Raw genomic sequence first — 13,517 nt, 5'->3', positions numbered from 1 at the left:
TTAAAGCAGAAATGGGACGTGGCAGGGTCTCACTCTGCTTCTTTCCAGAGTCAATTCAGAGCTTCACACCTGATTTACATGACAGGTCTTAGAGTTGGTAGCAAACTGCAAGTGTCATTGTAAATGCGTAAGCTCTCCACTTAACCTGCTCAGTTGGAAGGCGAACAATGCCAGCTTCTGCAATCATTCCGTCGAGCTGAAGTCCCACATCCTAATGTGATCCTGGTAAAACTCTCCTTTCCCTCACTTCAAGACTGTGACGTCCAGCCAAAATGATGGTACCCAAAATTGTACAGCAGCGTCGTGGGTCTTGCCTCTCGTAGCCTCGTGGTCGTGTTGTTGAGCTGCTAATGCATACAGTCGTGCCCATGATCTATGCATCTGAGTACGAATCCCGCTCTGGTCTTTGCATAGATGTATTAATTTAATAGAAGCAGGTCCCAACTGACACTGGAATGAAACAAAGTCAGAATGGATGCTGGTAGTATGTCTCAGTCTACTTAGCTTCAATGCCACCTCTGCCTTTCCCTGCTTCTTTGTGACAAAATTGCCAGGAATTCTATGTGCCAATCTTATTGAGCAGTCCCTCTTTGAGCTGTAAGTAAAGGTGTGTAACTGTGCCTTTTGCTAGGGAGGACCTGTTTTCCGTCAAGCAGTTGAAGTGCCACCTTGGCCCCGTGCTCCCACTATTAAACCTGGATGTGAACAAAGGTAGTGGCTTGAAGATGTTGACATATTGCATGAAATGATATTGCAGTGGTGTGAAGTGTTAGTAAAGAGACAGGCTGCTGTGACGGTTGGGCATGATCTTTGCAAATTGTAGGCCTTTTTAAAATGATGAGTTTAAAGCAGAGGTGTATTGGGCGAGAAGCAGATTGTATATTTGGAGAAAGTGTAGTGTAGTTGTGTTAGAAGAAGTTTGAAAGATGGAAATGTGGTTATGAATGAAATGGAGGTGTGCAGCAGCCTGCGAGGTTTCTGTTGTGTTGCGGGCGCAAGCTTTCATGATGAAATGTGTTGCAGCCTAGGGAATGTGTTAGCAGCCCTGCTTTTCCTGATATGTATTAATGACCTGGACTCGGGTGTACAGGCCACAAATTCAAAATTTGCAGATGACACAAAACTTGGAAGTACTGTGAACTGTGAGGAGGATTGTGATCAACTTCAAGAGGACATAGACAGGCTGGTGGAATGGGCGGACGAGTGGCAGATGAAATTTAATGCAGAGTAGTGTGAATTGATTCGTGTTGGTAGGAAGAACGAGGAGTGGCAATCTCAAATCAAGGGTACCGTTCGAAATGGGGTGCAGGAGCTGAGGGACCTGGGGGCATATGTGCACAAATGATTGAAGGTGGCAGGGCAGGTTGAGAAAGCTGTTCATAAAGCAAATGGGATCCTGGCTCTTATAAGTAGGGGGATAGAGCACAAAAGCAAGGAAGTTATGATAAACCTGTGCAAAAGATTGGTATTGTGTGTGATTCAGGGCACCACACTTTGGTAAGGATGTGAAGGCATTAAGAGGGTGCAGAAAAGTTTCACGAGAATGGTTCCAGGGATGAGGAAGTTGATTTCCGTGGATAGATTGGAGAAGATGGAGCTGTGGGTTTTTGGAGTAGAGAAGATCAAGAGGAGATTTGATAGAGGTGTTGGAAATCACGAGGGGTGTGGACAGAGTAGATAGGGAGAAAGCGTTGCCGTTGGCGGAAGGACGGAGAAGCAGGGGCACCGATTGAAAGTGATTGGCAAAAGAAGCAACGGCGACATGAGGAAAAAGTTTTTTCGGCAGCGAGTTGATAGCAAGCGGAATGCAATGCCTGAGAGGGTGCTGGAGGCAGATTGAATGGTGGCTTTGAAAAAGGAATTGGACAATGACGTGTGGAGAAGATATTTGCAGGGCTACAGGGAAAAAGTAGGGCGGTGGAGCTAGGTGATTAGCCCTTGCAGAGAGCTGTGATGGACACAATGGGCGGAATGGCCTTGTTCTACGCTGTAACCATTGCATGAATGTGTCCTTGGATGAAAGGACACTGATGGCAAATGCTAGTGTTTGCAAATTAAACTTGAGGAAAAGCAAAGAAAACCCAATGAATTCTGTGATTGCATTGGTGGTTCAGTGGTAGAATTCTCGCCTGCCACGCGGGAGGCCCGGGTTCGATTCCCGGCCAATGCAATGATACTCCTATTGCTATTTCCATCCTTCTTCCCCTGCTCTTTGCACTGCACCACCCCCACCCCTCCCCCCTGCCACATCGCAGCGTCTTTCCCATTTTGCTGCTACAACTTTTCAACATCTGCTTCACTGCACCCTTTTCTTTCATCTTACTTCAACACCTACAAATACACAATCCTCTTAAAACACCACTCATCCTTTCACTTATCTTACTGCCATCACATTATCAACTCTCTCCAATTCTCCACAGTCATCAGCTTTCACAAATATTCATCATTTAGCAAGAGCAAAACAAAATTAGCACAACTTGACACTTTTTCACCTTTCTCTCTCTTTTCTCTTCTCACTTCTTACCATCAAATCATTCATAGGCACAGCTTTTCTGCACACACTGCAATCGCAAGCAACAACAACAACAATGTGCATTTCCATATCACCTTCCATGTAGGAAAGTATCCCATGGCTCTTCACGCTGCTGTATTAAAGCAGAAATGGGACGTGGCAGGGTCTCACTCTGCTTCTTTCCAGAGTCAATTCAGAGCTTCACACCTGATTTACATGACAGGTCTTAGAGTTGGTAGCAAACTGCAAGTGTCATTGTAAATGCGTAAGCTCTCCACTTAACCTGCTCAGCTGGAAGGCGAACAATGCCAGCTTCTGCAATCATTCCGTCGAGCTGAAGTCCCACATCCTAATGTGATCCTTGTAAAATTCTCCTTTCCCTCACTTCAAGACTGTGACGTCCAGCCAAAATGATGGTACCCAAAATTGTACAGCAGCGTCGTGGGTCTTGCCTCTCGTAGCCTCGTGGTCGTGTTGTTGAGCTGCTAATGCATACAGTCGTGCCCATGATCTATGCATCTGAGTACGAATCCCGCTCTGGTCTTTGCATAGATGTATTAATTTAATAGAAGCAGGTCCCAACTGACACTGGAATGAAACAAAGTCAGAATGGATGCTGGTAGTATGTCTCAGTCTACTTAGCTTCAATGCCACCTCTGCCTTTCCCTGCTTCTTTGTGACAAAATTGCCAGGAATTCTATGTGCCAATCTTATTGAGCAGTCCCTCTTTGAGCTGTAAGTAAAGGTGTGTAACTGTGCCTTTTGCTAGGGAGGACCTGTTTTCCGTCAAGCAGTTGAAGTGCCACCTTGGCCCCGTGCTCCCACTATTAAACCTGGATGTGAACAAAGGTAGTGGCTTGAAGATGTTGACATATTGCATGAAATGATATTGCAGTGGTGTGAAGTGTTAGTAAAGAGACAGGCTGCTGTGACGGTTGGGCATGATCTTTGCAAATTGTAGGCCTTTTTAAAATGATGAGTTTAAAGCAGAGGTGTATTGGGCGAGAAGCAGATTGTATATTTGGAGAAAGTGTAGTGTAGTTGTGTTAGAAGAAGTTTGAAAGATGGAAATGTGGTTATGAATGAAATGGAGGTGTGCAGCAGCCTGCGAGGTTTCTGTGGTGTTGCGGGCGCAAGCTTGCATGATGAAATGTGTTGCAGCCTAGGGAATGTGTTAACAGCCCTGCTTTTCCTGATATGTATTAATGACCTGGACTCGGGTGTACAGGCCACAAATTCAAAATTTGCAGATGACACAAAACTTGGAAGTACTGTGAACTGTGAGGAGGATTGTGATCAACTTCAAGAGGACATAGACAGGCTGGTGGAATGGGCGGACGAGTGGCAGATGAAATTTAATGCAGAGAAGTGTGAAGTGATTCGTGTTGGGAGGAAGAACGAGGAGTGGCAATCTCAAATCAAGGGTACCGTTCGAAATGGGGTGCAGGAGCTGAGGGACCTGAGGGCATATGTGCACAAATGATTGAAGGTGGCAGGGCAGGTTGAGATAGCTGTTCATAAAGCAAATGGGATCCTGGCTCTTATAAGTAGGGGGATAGAGCACAAAAGCAAGGAAGTTATGATAAACCTGTGCAAAAGATTGGTATTGTGTGTGATTCAGGGCACCACACTTTGGTAAGGATGTGAAGGCATTAAGAGGGTGCAGAAAAGTTTCACGAGAATGGTTCCAGGGATGAGGAAGTTGATTTCCGTGGATAGATTGGAGAAGATGGAGCTGTGGGTTTTTGGAGTAGAGAAGATCAAGAGGAGATTTGATAGAGGTGTTGGAAATCACGAGGGGTGTGGACAGAGTAGATAGGGAGAAAGCGTTGCCGTTGGCGGAAGGACGGAGAAGCAGGGGCACCGATTGAAAGTGATTGGCAAAAGAAGCAACGGCGACATGAGGAAAAAGTTTTTTCGGCAGCGAGTTGATAGCAAGCGGAATGCAATGCCTGAGAGTGTGCTGGAGGCAGATTGAATGGTGGCTTTGAAAAAGGAATTGGACAATGACGTGTGGAGAAGATATTTGCAGGGCTACAGGGAAAAAGTAGGGCGGTGGAGCTAGGTGATTAGCCCTTGCAGAGAGCTGTGATGGACACAATGGGCGGAATGGCCTTGTTCTACGCTGTAACCATTGCATGAATGTGTCCTTGGATGAAAGGACACTGATGGCAAATGCTAGTGTTTGCAAATTAAACTTGAGGAAAAGCAAAGAAAACCCAATGAATTCTGTGATTGCATTGGTGGTTCAGTGGTAGAATTCTCGCCTGCCACGCGGGAGGCCCGGGTTCGATTCCCGGCCAATGCAATGATACTCCTATTGCTATTTCCATCCTTCTTCCCCTGCTCTTTGCACTGCACCACCCCCACCCCTCCCCCCTGCCACATCGCAGCGTCTTTCCCATTTTGCTGCTACAACTTTTCAACATCTGCTTCACTGCACCCTTTTCTTTCATCTTACTTCAACACCTACAAATACGCAATCCTCTTAAAACACCACTCATCCTTTCACTTATCTTACTGCCATCACATTATCAACTCTCTCCAATTCTCCACAGTCATCAGCTTTCACAAATATTCATCATTTAGCAAGAGCAAAACAAAATTAGCACAACTTGACACTTTTTCACCTTTCTCTCTCTTTTCTCTTCTCACTTCTTACCATCAAATCATTCATAGGCACAGCTTTTCTGCACACACTGCAATCGCAAGCAACAACAACAACAATGTGCATTTCCATATCACCTTCCATGTAGGAAAGTATCCCATGGCTCTTCACGCTGCTGTATTAAAGCAGAAATGGGACGTGGCAGGGTCTCACTCTGCTTCTTTCCAGAGTCAATTCAGAGCTTCACACCTGATTTACATGACAGGTCTTAGAGTTGGTAGCAAACTGCAAGTGTCATTGTAAATGCGTAAGCTCTCCACTTAACCTGCTCAGTTGGAAGGCGAACAATGCCAGCTTCTGCAATCATTCCGTCGAGCTGAAGTCCCACATCCTAATGTGATCCTGGTAAAACTCTCCTTTCCCTCACTTCAAGACTGTGACGTCCAGCCAAAATGATGGTACCCAAAATTGTACAGCAGCGTCGTGGGTCTTGCCTCTCGTAGCCTCGTGGTCGTGTTGTTGAGCTGCTAATGCATACAGTCGTGCCCATGATCTATGCATCTGAGTACGAATCCCGCTCTGGTCTTTGCATAGATGTATTAATTTAATAGAAGCAGGTCCCAACTGACACTGGAATGAAACAAAGTCAGAATGGATGCTGGTAGTATGTCTCAGTCTACTTAGCTTCAATGCCACCTCTGCCTTTCCCTGCTTCTTTGTGACAAAATTGCCAGGAATTCTATGTGCCAATCTTATTGAGCAGTCCCTCTTTGAGCTGTAAGTAAAGGTGTGTAACTGTGCCTTTTGCTAGGGAGGACCTGTTTTCCGTCAAGCAGTTGAAGTGCCACCTTGGCCCCGTGCTCCCACTATTAAACCTGGATGTGAACAAAGGTAGTGGCTTGAAGATGTTGACATATTGCATGAAATGATATTGCAGTGGTGTGAAGTGTTAGTAAAGAGACAGGCTGCTGTGACGGTTGGGCATGATCTTTGCAAATTGTAGGCCTTTTTAAAATGATGAGTTTAAAGCAGAGGTGTATTGGGCGAGAAGCAGATTGTATATTTGGAGAAAGTGTAGTGTAGTTGTGTTAGAAGAAGTTTGAAAGATGGAAATGTGGTTATGAATGAAATGGAGGTGTGCAGCAGCCTGCGAGGTTTCTGTTGTGTTGCGGGCGCAAGCTTTCATGATGAAATGTGTTGCAGCCTAGGGAATGTGTTAGCAGCCCTGCTTTTCCTGATATGTATTAATGACCTGGACTCGGGTGTACAGGCCACAAATTCAAAATTTGCAGATGACACAAAACTTGGAAGTACTGTGAACTGTGAGGAGGATTGTGATCAACTTCAAGAGGACATAGACAGGCTGGTGGAATGGGCGGACGAGTGGCAGATGAAATTTAATGCAGAGTAGTGTGAATTGATTCGTGTTGGTAGGAAGAACGAGGAGTGGCAATCTCAAATCAAGGGTACCGTTCGAAATGGGGTGCAGGAGCTGAGGGACCTGGGGGCATATGTGCACAAATGATTGAAGGTGGCAGGGCAGGTTGAGAAAGCTGTTCATAAAGCAAATGGGATCCTGGCTCTTATAAGTAGGGGGATAGAGCACAAAAGCAAGGAAGTTATGATAAACCTGTGCAAAAGATTGGTATTGTGTGTGATTCAGGGCACCACACTTTGGTAAGGATGTGAAGGCATTAAGAGGGTGCAGAAAAGTTTCACGAGAATGGTTCCAGGGATGAGGAAGTTGATTTCCGTGGATAGATTGGAGAAGATGGAGCTGTGGGTTTTTGGAGTAGAGAAGATCAAGAGGAGATTTGATAGAGGTGTTGGAAATCACGAGGGGTGTGGACAGAGTAGATAGGGAGAAAGCGTTGCCGTTGGCGGAAGGACGGAGAAGCAGGGGCACCGATTGAAAGTGATTGGCAAAAGAAGCAACGGCGACATGAGGAAAAAGTTTTTTCGGCAGCGAGTTGATAGCAAGCGGAATGCAATGCCTGAGAGGGTGCTGGAGGCAGATTGAATGGTGGCTTTGAAAAAGGAATTGGACAATGACGTGTGGAGAAGATATTTGCAGGGCTACAGGGAAAAAGTAGGGCGGTGGAGCTAGGTGATTAGCCCTTGCAGAGAGCTGTGATGGACACAATGGGCGGAATGGCCTTGTTCTACGCTGTAACCATTGCATGAATGTGTCCTTGGATGAAAGGACACTGATGGCAAATGCTAGTGTTTGCAAATTAAACTTGAGGAAAAGCAAAGAAAACCCAATGAATTCTGTGATTGCATTGGTGGTTCAGTGGTAGAATTCTCGCCTGCCACGCGGGACGCCCGGGTTCGATTCCCGGCCAATGCAATGATACTCCTATTGCTATTTCCATCCTTCTTCCCCTGCTCTTTGCACTGCACCACCCCCACCCCTCCCCCCTGCCACATCGCAGCGTCTTTCCCATTTTGCTGCTACAACTTTTCAACATCTGCTTCACTGCACCCTTTTCTTTCATCTTACTTCAACACCTACAAATACACAATCCTCTTAAAACACCACTCATCCTTTCACTTATCTTACTGCCATCACATTATCAACTCTCTCCAATTCTCCACAGTCATCAGCTTTCACAAATATTCATCATTTAGCAAGAGCAAAACAAAATTAGCACAACTTGACACTTTTTCACCTTTCTCTCTCTTTTCTCTTCTCACTTCTTACCATCAAATCATTCATAGGCACAGCTTTTCTGCACACACTGCAATCGCAAGCAACAACAACAACAATGTGCATTTCCATATCACCTTCCATGTAGGAAAGTATCCCATGGCTCTTCACGCTGCTGTATTAAAGCAGAAATGGGACGTGGCAGGGTCTCACTCTGCTTCTTTCCAGAGTCAATTCAGAGCTTCACACCTGATTTACATGACAGGTCTTAGAGTTGGTAGCAAACTGCAAGTGTCATTGTAAATGCGTAAGCTCTCCACTTAACCTGCTCAGCTGGAAGGCGAACAATGCCAGCTTCTGCAATCATTCCGTCGAGCTGAAGTCCCACATCCTAATGTGATCCTTGTAAAATTCTCCTTTCCCTCACTTCAAGACTGTGACGTCCAGCCAAAATGATGGTACCCAAAATTGTACAGCAGCGTCGTGGGTCTTGCCTCTCGTAGCCTCGTGGTCGTGTTGTTGAGCTGCTAATGCATACAGTCGTGCCCATGATCTATGCATCTGAGTACGAATCCCGCTCTGGTCTTTGCATAGATGTATTAATTTAATAGAAGCAGGTCCCAACTGACACTGGAATGAAACAAAGTCAGAATGGATGCTGGTAGTATGTCTCAGTCTACTTAGCTTCAATGCCACCTCTGCCTTTCCCTGCTTCTTTGTGACAAAATTGCCAGGAATTCTATGTGCCAATCTTATTGAGCAGTCCCTCTTTGAGCTGTAAGTAAAGGTGTGTAACTGTGCCTTTTGCTAGGGAGGACCTGTTTTCCGTCAAGCAGTTGAAGTGCCACCTTGGCCCCGTGCTCCCACTATTAAACCTGGATGTGAACAAAGGTAGTGGCTTGAAGATGTTGACATATTGCATGAAATGATATTGCAGTGGTGTGAAGTGTTAGTAAAGAGACAGGCTGCTGTGACGGTTGGGCATGATCTTTGCAAATTGTAGGCCTTTTTAAAATGATGAGTTTAAAGCAGAGGTGTATTGGGCGAGAAGCAGATTGTATATTTGGAGAAAGTGTAGTGTAGTTGTGTTAGAAGAAGTTTGAAAGATGGAAATGTGGTTATGAATGAAATGGAGGTGTGCAGCAGCCTGCGAGGTTTCTGTTGTGTTGCGGGCGCAAGCTTTCATGATGAAATGTGTTGCAGCCTAGGGAATGTGTTAGCAGCCCTGCTTTTCCTGATATGTATTAATGACCTGGACTCGGGTGTACAGGCCACAAATTCAAAATTTGCAGATGACACAAAACTTGGAAGTACTGTGAACTGTGAGGAGGATTGTGATCAACTTCAAGAGGACATAGACAGGCTGGTGGAATGGGCGGACGAGTGGCAGATGAAATTTAATGCAGAGTAGTGTGAATTGATTCGTGTTGGTAGGAAGAACGAGGAGTGGCAATCTCAAATCAAGGGTACCGTTCGAAATGGGGTGCAGGAGCTGAGGGACCTGGGGGCATATGTGCACAAATGATTGAAGGTGGCAGGGCAGGTTGAGAAAGCTGTTCATAAAGCAAATGGGATCCTGGCTCTTATAAGTAGGGGGATAGAGCACAAAAGCAAGGAAGTTATGATAAACCTGTGCAAAAGATTGGTATTGTGTGTGATTCAGGGCACCACACTTTGGTAAGGATGTGAAGGCATTAAGAGGGTGCAGAAAAGTTTCACGAGAATGGTTCCAGGGATGAGGAAGTTGATTTCCGTGGATAGATTGGAGAAGATGGAGCTGTGGGTTTTTGGAGTAGAGAAGATCAAGAGGAGATTTGATAGAGGTGTTGGAAATCACGAGGGGTGTGGACAGAGTAGATAGGGAGAAAGCGTTGCCGTTGGCGGAAGGACGGAGAAGCAGGGGCACCGATTGAAAGTGATTGGCAAAAGAAGCAACGGCGACATGAGGAAAAAGTTTTTTCGGCAGCGAGTTGATAGCAAGCGGAATGCAATGCCTGAGAGGGTGCTGGAGGCAGATTGAATGGTGGCTTTGAAAAAGGAATTGGACAATGACGTGTGGAGAAGATATTTGCAGGGCTACAGGGAAAAAGTAGGGCGGTGGAGCTAGGTGATTAGCCCTTGCAGAGAGCTGTGATGGACACAATGGGCGGAATGGCCTTGTTCTACGCTGTAACCATTGCATGAATGTGTCCTTGGATGAAAGGACACTGATGGCAAATGCTAGTGTTTGCAAATTAAACTTGAGGAAAAGCAAAGAAAACCCAATGAATTCTGTGATTGCATTGGTGGTTCAGTGGTAGAATTCTCGCCTGCCACGCGGGACGCCCGGGTTCGATTCCCGGCCAATGCAATGATACTCCTATTGCTATTTCCATCCTTCTTCCCCTGCTCTTTGCACTGCACCACCCCCACCCCTCCCCCCTGCCACATCGCAGCGTCTTTCCCATTTTGCTGCTACAACTTTTCAACATCTGCTTCACTGCACCCTTTTCTTTCATCTTACTTCAACACCTACAAATACACAATCCTCTTAAAACACCACTCATCCTTTCACTTATCTTACTGCCATCACATTATCAACTCTCTCCAATTCTCCACAGTCATCAGCTTTCACAAATATTCATCATTTAGCAAGAGCAAAACAAAATTAGCACAACTTGACACTTTTTCACCTTTCTCTCTCTTTTCTCTTCTCACTTCTTACCATCAAATCATTCATAGGCACAGCTTTTCTGCACACACTGCAATCGCAAGCAACAACAACAACAATGTGCATTTCCATATCACCTTCCATGTAGGAAAGTATCCCATGGCTCTTCACGCTGCTGTATTAAAGCAGAAATGGGACGTGGCAGGGTCTCACTCTGCTTCTTTCCAGAGTCAATTCAGAGCTTCACACCTGATTTACATGACAGGTCTTAGAGTTGGTAGCAAACTGCAAGTGTCATTGTAAATGCGTAAGCTCTCCACTTAACCTGCTCAGCTGGAAGGCGAACAATGCCAGCTTCTGCAATCATTCCGTCGAGCTGAAGTCCCACATCCTAATGTGATCCTTGTAAAATTCTCCTTTCCCTCACTTCAAGACTGTGACGTCCAGCCAAAATGATGGTACCCAAAATTGTACAGCAGCGTCGTGGGTCTTGCCTCTCGTAGCCTCGTGGTCGTGTTGTTGAGCTGCTAATGCATACAGTCGTGCCCATGATCTATGCATCTGAGTACGAATCCCGCTCTGGTCTTTGCATAGATGTATTAATTTAATAGAAGCAGGTCCCAACTGACACTGGAATGAAACAAAGTCAGAATGGATGCTGGTAGTATGTCTCAGTCTACTTAGCTTCAATGCCACCTCTGCCTTTCCCTGCTTCTTTGTGACAAAATTGCCAGGAATTCTATGTGCCAATCTTATTGAGCAGTCCCTCTTTGAGCTGTAAGTAAAGGTGTGTAACTGTGCCTTTTGCTAGGGAGGACCTGTTTTCCGTCAAGCAGTTGAAGTGCCACCTTGGCCCCGTGCTCCCACTATTAAACCTGGATGTGAACAAAGGTAGTGGCTTGAAGATGTTGACATATTGCATGAAATGATATTGCAGTGGTGTGAAGTGTTAGTAAAGAGACAGGCTGCTGTGACGGTTGGGCATGATCTTTGCAAATTGTAGGCCTTTTTAAAATGATGAGTTTAAAGCAGAGGTGTATTGGGCGAGAAGCAGATTGTATATTTGGAGAAAGTGTAGTGTAGTTGTGTTAGAAGAAGTTTGAAAGATGGAAATGTGGTTATGAATGAAATGGAGGTGTGCAGCAGCCTGCGAGGTTTCTGTTGTGTTGCGGGCGCAAGCTTTCATGATGAAATGTGTTGCAGCCTAGGGAATGTGTTAGCAGCCCTGCTTTTCCTGATATGTATTAATGACCTGGACTCGGGTGTACAGGCCACAAATTCAAAATTTGCAGATGACACAAAACTTGGAAGTACTGTGAACTGTGAGGAGGATTGTGATCAACTTCAAGAGGACATAGACAGGCTGGTGGAATGGGCGGACGAGTGGCAGATGAAATTTAATGCAGAGTAGTGTGAATTGATTCGTGTTGGTAGGAAGAACGAGGAGTGGCAATCTCAAATCAAGGGTACCGTTCGAAATGGGGTGCAGGAGCTGAGGGACCTGGGGGCATATGTGCACAAATGATTGAAGGTGGCAGGGCAGGTTGAGAAAGCTGTTCATAAAGCAAATGGGATCCTGGCTCTTATAAGTAGGGGGATAGAGCACAAAAGCAAGGAAGTTATGATAAACCTGTGCAAAAGATTGGTATTGTGTGTGATTCAGGGCACCACACTTTGGTAAGGATGTGAAGGCATTAAGAGGGTGCAGAAAAGTTTCACGAGAATGGTTCCAGGGATGAGGAAGTTGATTTCCGTGGATAGATTGGAGAAGATGGAGCTGTGGGTTTTTGGAGTAGAGAAGATCAAGAGGAGATTTGATAGAGGTGTTGGAAATCACGAGGGGTGTGGACAGAGTAGATAGGGAGAAAGCGTTGCCGTTGGCGGAAGGACGGAGAAGCAGGGGCACCGATTGAAAGTGATTGGCAAAAGAAGCAACGGCGACATGAGGAAAAAGTTTTTTCGGCAGCGAGTTGATAGCAAGCGGAATGCAATGCCTGAGAGGGTGCTGGAGGCAGATTGAATGGTGGCTTTGAAAAAGGAATTGGACAATGACGTGTGGAGAAGATATTTGCAGGGCTACAGGGAAAAAGTAGGGCGGTGGAGCTAGGTGATTAGCCCTTGCAGAGAGCTGTGATGGACACAATGGGCGGAATGGCCTTGTTCTACGCTGTAACCATTGCATGAATGTGTCCTTGGATGAAAGGACACTGATGGCAAATGCTAGTGTTTGCAAATTAAACTTGAGGAAAAGCAAAGAAAACCCAATGAATTCTGTGATTGCATTGGTGGTTCAGTGGTAGAATTCTCGCCTGCCACGCGGGACGCCCGGGTTCGATTCCCGGCCAATGCAATGATACTCCTATTGCTATTTCCATCCTTCTTCCCCTGCTCTTTGCACTGCACCACCCCCACCCCTCCCCCCTGCCACATCGCAGCGTCTTTCCCATTTTGCTGCTACAACTTTTCAACATCTGCTTCACTGCACCCTTTTCTTTCATCTTACTTCAACACCTACAAATACACAATCCTCTTAAAACACCACTCATCCTTTCACTTATCTTACTGCCATCACATTATCAACTCTCTCCAATTCTCCACAGTCATCAGCTTTCACAAATATTCATCATTTAGCAAGAGCAAAACAAAATTAGCACAACTTGACACTTTTTCACCTTTCTCTCTCTTTTCTCTTCTCACTTCTTACCATCAAATCATTCATAGGCACAGCTTTTCTGCACACACTGCAATCGCAAGCAACAACAACAACAATGTGCATTTCCATATCACCTTCCATGTAGGAAAGTATCCCATGGCTCTTCACGCTGCTGTATTAAAGCAGAAATGGGACGTGGCAGGGTCTCACTCTGCTTCTTTCCAGAGTCAATTCAGAGCTTCACACCTGATTTACATGACAGGTCTTAGAGTTGGTAGCAAACTGCAAGTGTCATTGTAAATGCGTAAGCTCTCCACTTAACCTGCTCAGCTGGAAGGCGAACAATGCCAGCTTCTGCAATCATTCCGTCGAGCTGAAGTCCCACATCCTAATGTGATCCTTGTAAAATTCTCCTTTCCCTCACTTCAAGACTGTGACGTCCAG

General features: G+C 45.6%; 5 non-coding genes across 5 annotated transcripts; all 5 read left to right on the top strand.

Moving 5' to 3' along the window:
* Nucleotides 1–2,099: 2,099 nt before the first annotated feature.
* Nucleotides 2,100–2,170, top strand: trnag-gcc (transfer RNA glycine (anticodon GCC)). Its single transcript has one exon. It is a non-coding gene; the product is annotated as a tRNA-Gly (tRNA).
* A 2,579-nt stretch (nucleotides 2,171–4,749) lies between these two features.
* trnag-gcc (transfer RNA glycine (anticodon GCC)) lies at nucleotides 4,750–4,820 on the top strand. Its single transcript has one exon. It is a non-coding gene; the product is annotated as a tRNA-Gly (tRNA).
* Nucleotides 4,821–7,399: 2,579 nt separating this feature from the next.
* On the top strand, nucleotides 7,400–7,470 carry trnag-gcc (transfer RNA glycine (anticodon GCC)). Its single transcript has one exon. It is a non-coding gene; the product is annotated as a tRNA-Gly (tRNA).
* A 2,579-nt stretch (nucleotides 7,471–10,049) lies between these two features.
* trnag-gcc (transfer RNA glycine (anticodon GCC)) lies at nucleotides 10,050–10,120 on the top strand. Its single transcript has one exon. It is a non-coding gene; the product is annotated as a tRNA-Gly (tRNA).
* A 2,579-nt stretch (nucleotides 10,121–12,699) lies between these two features.
* On the top strand, nucleotides 12,700–12,770 carry trnag-gcc (transfer RNA glycine (anticodon GCC)). Its single transcript has one exon. It is a non-coding gene; the product is annotated as a tRNA-Gly (tRNA).
* Nucleotides 12,771–13,517: the final 747 nt, after the last annotated feature.

This window comes from Heterodontus francisci, unplaced genomic scaffold (genome assembly GCF_036365525.1).
Source record: "Heterodontus francisci isolate sHetFra1 unplaced genomic scaffold, sHetFra1.hap1 HAP1_SCAFFOLD_1725, whole genome shotgun sequence".
Classification (NCBI taxonomy): Eukaryota; Metazoa; Chordata; class Chondrichthyes; order Heterodontiformes; family Heterodontidae; genus Heterodontus; species Heterodontus francisci.
The sequence above is the reverse complement of the archived record's forward strand: the minus strand, read 5'-3'. Positions and strand labels throughout refer to the sequence as shown.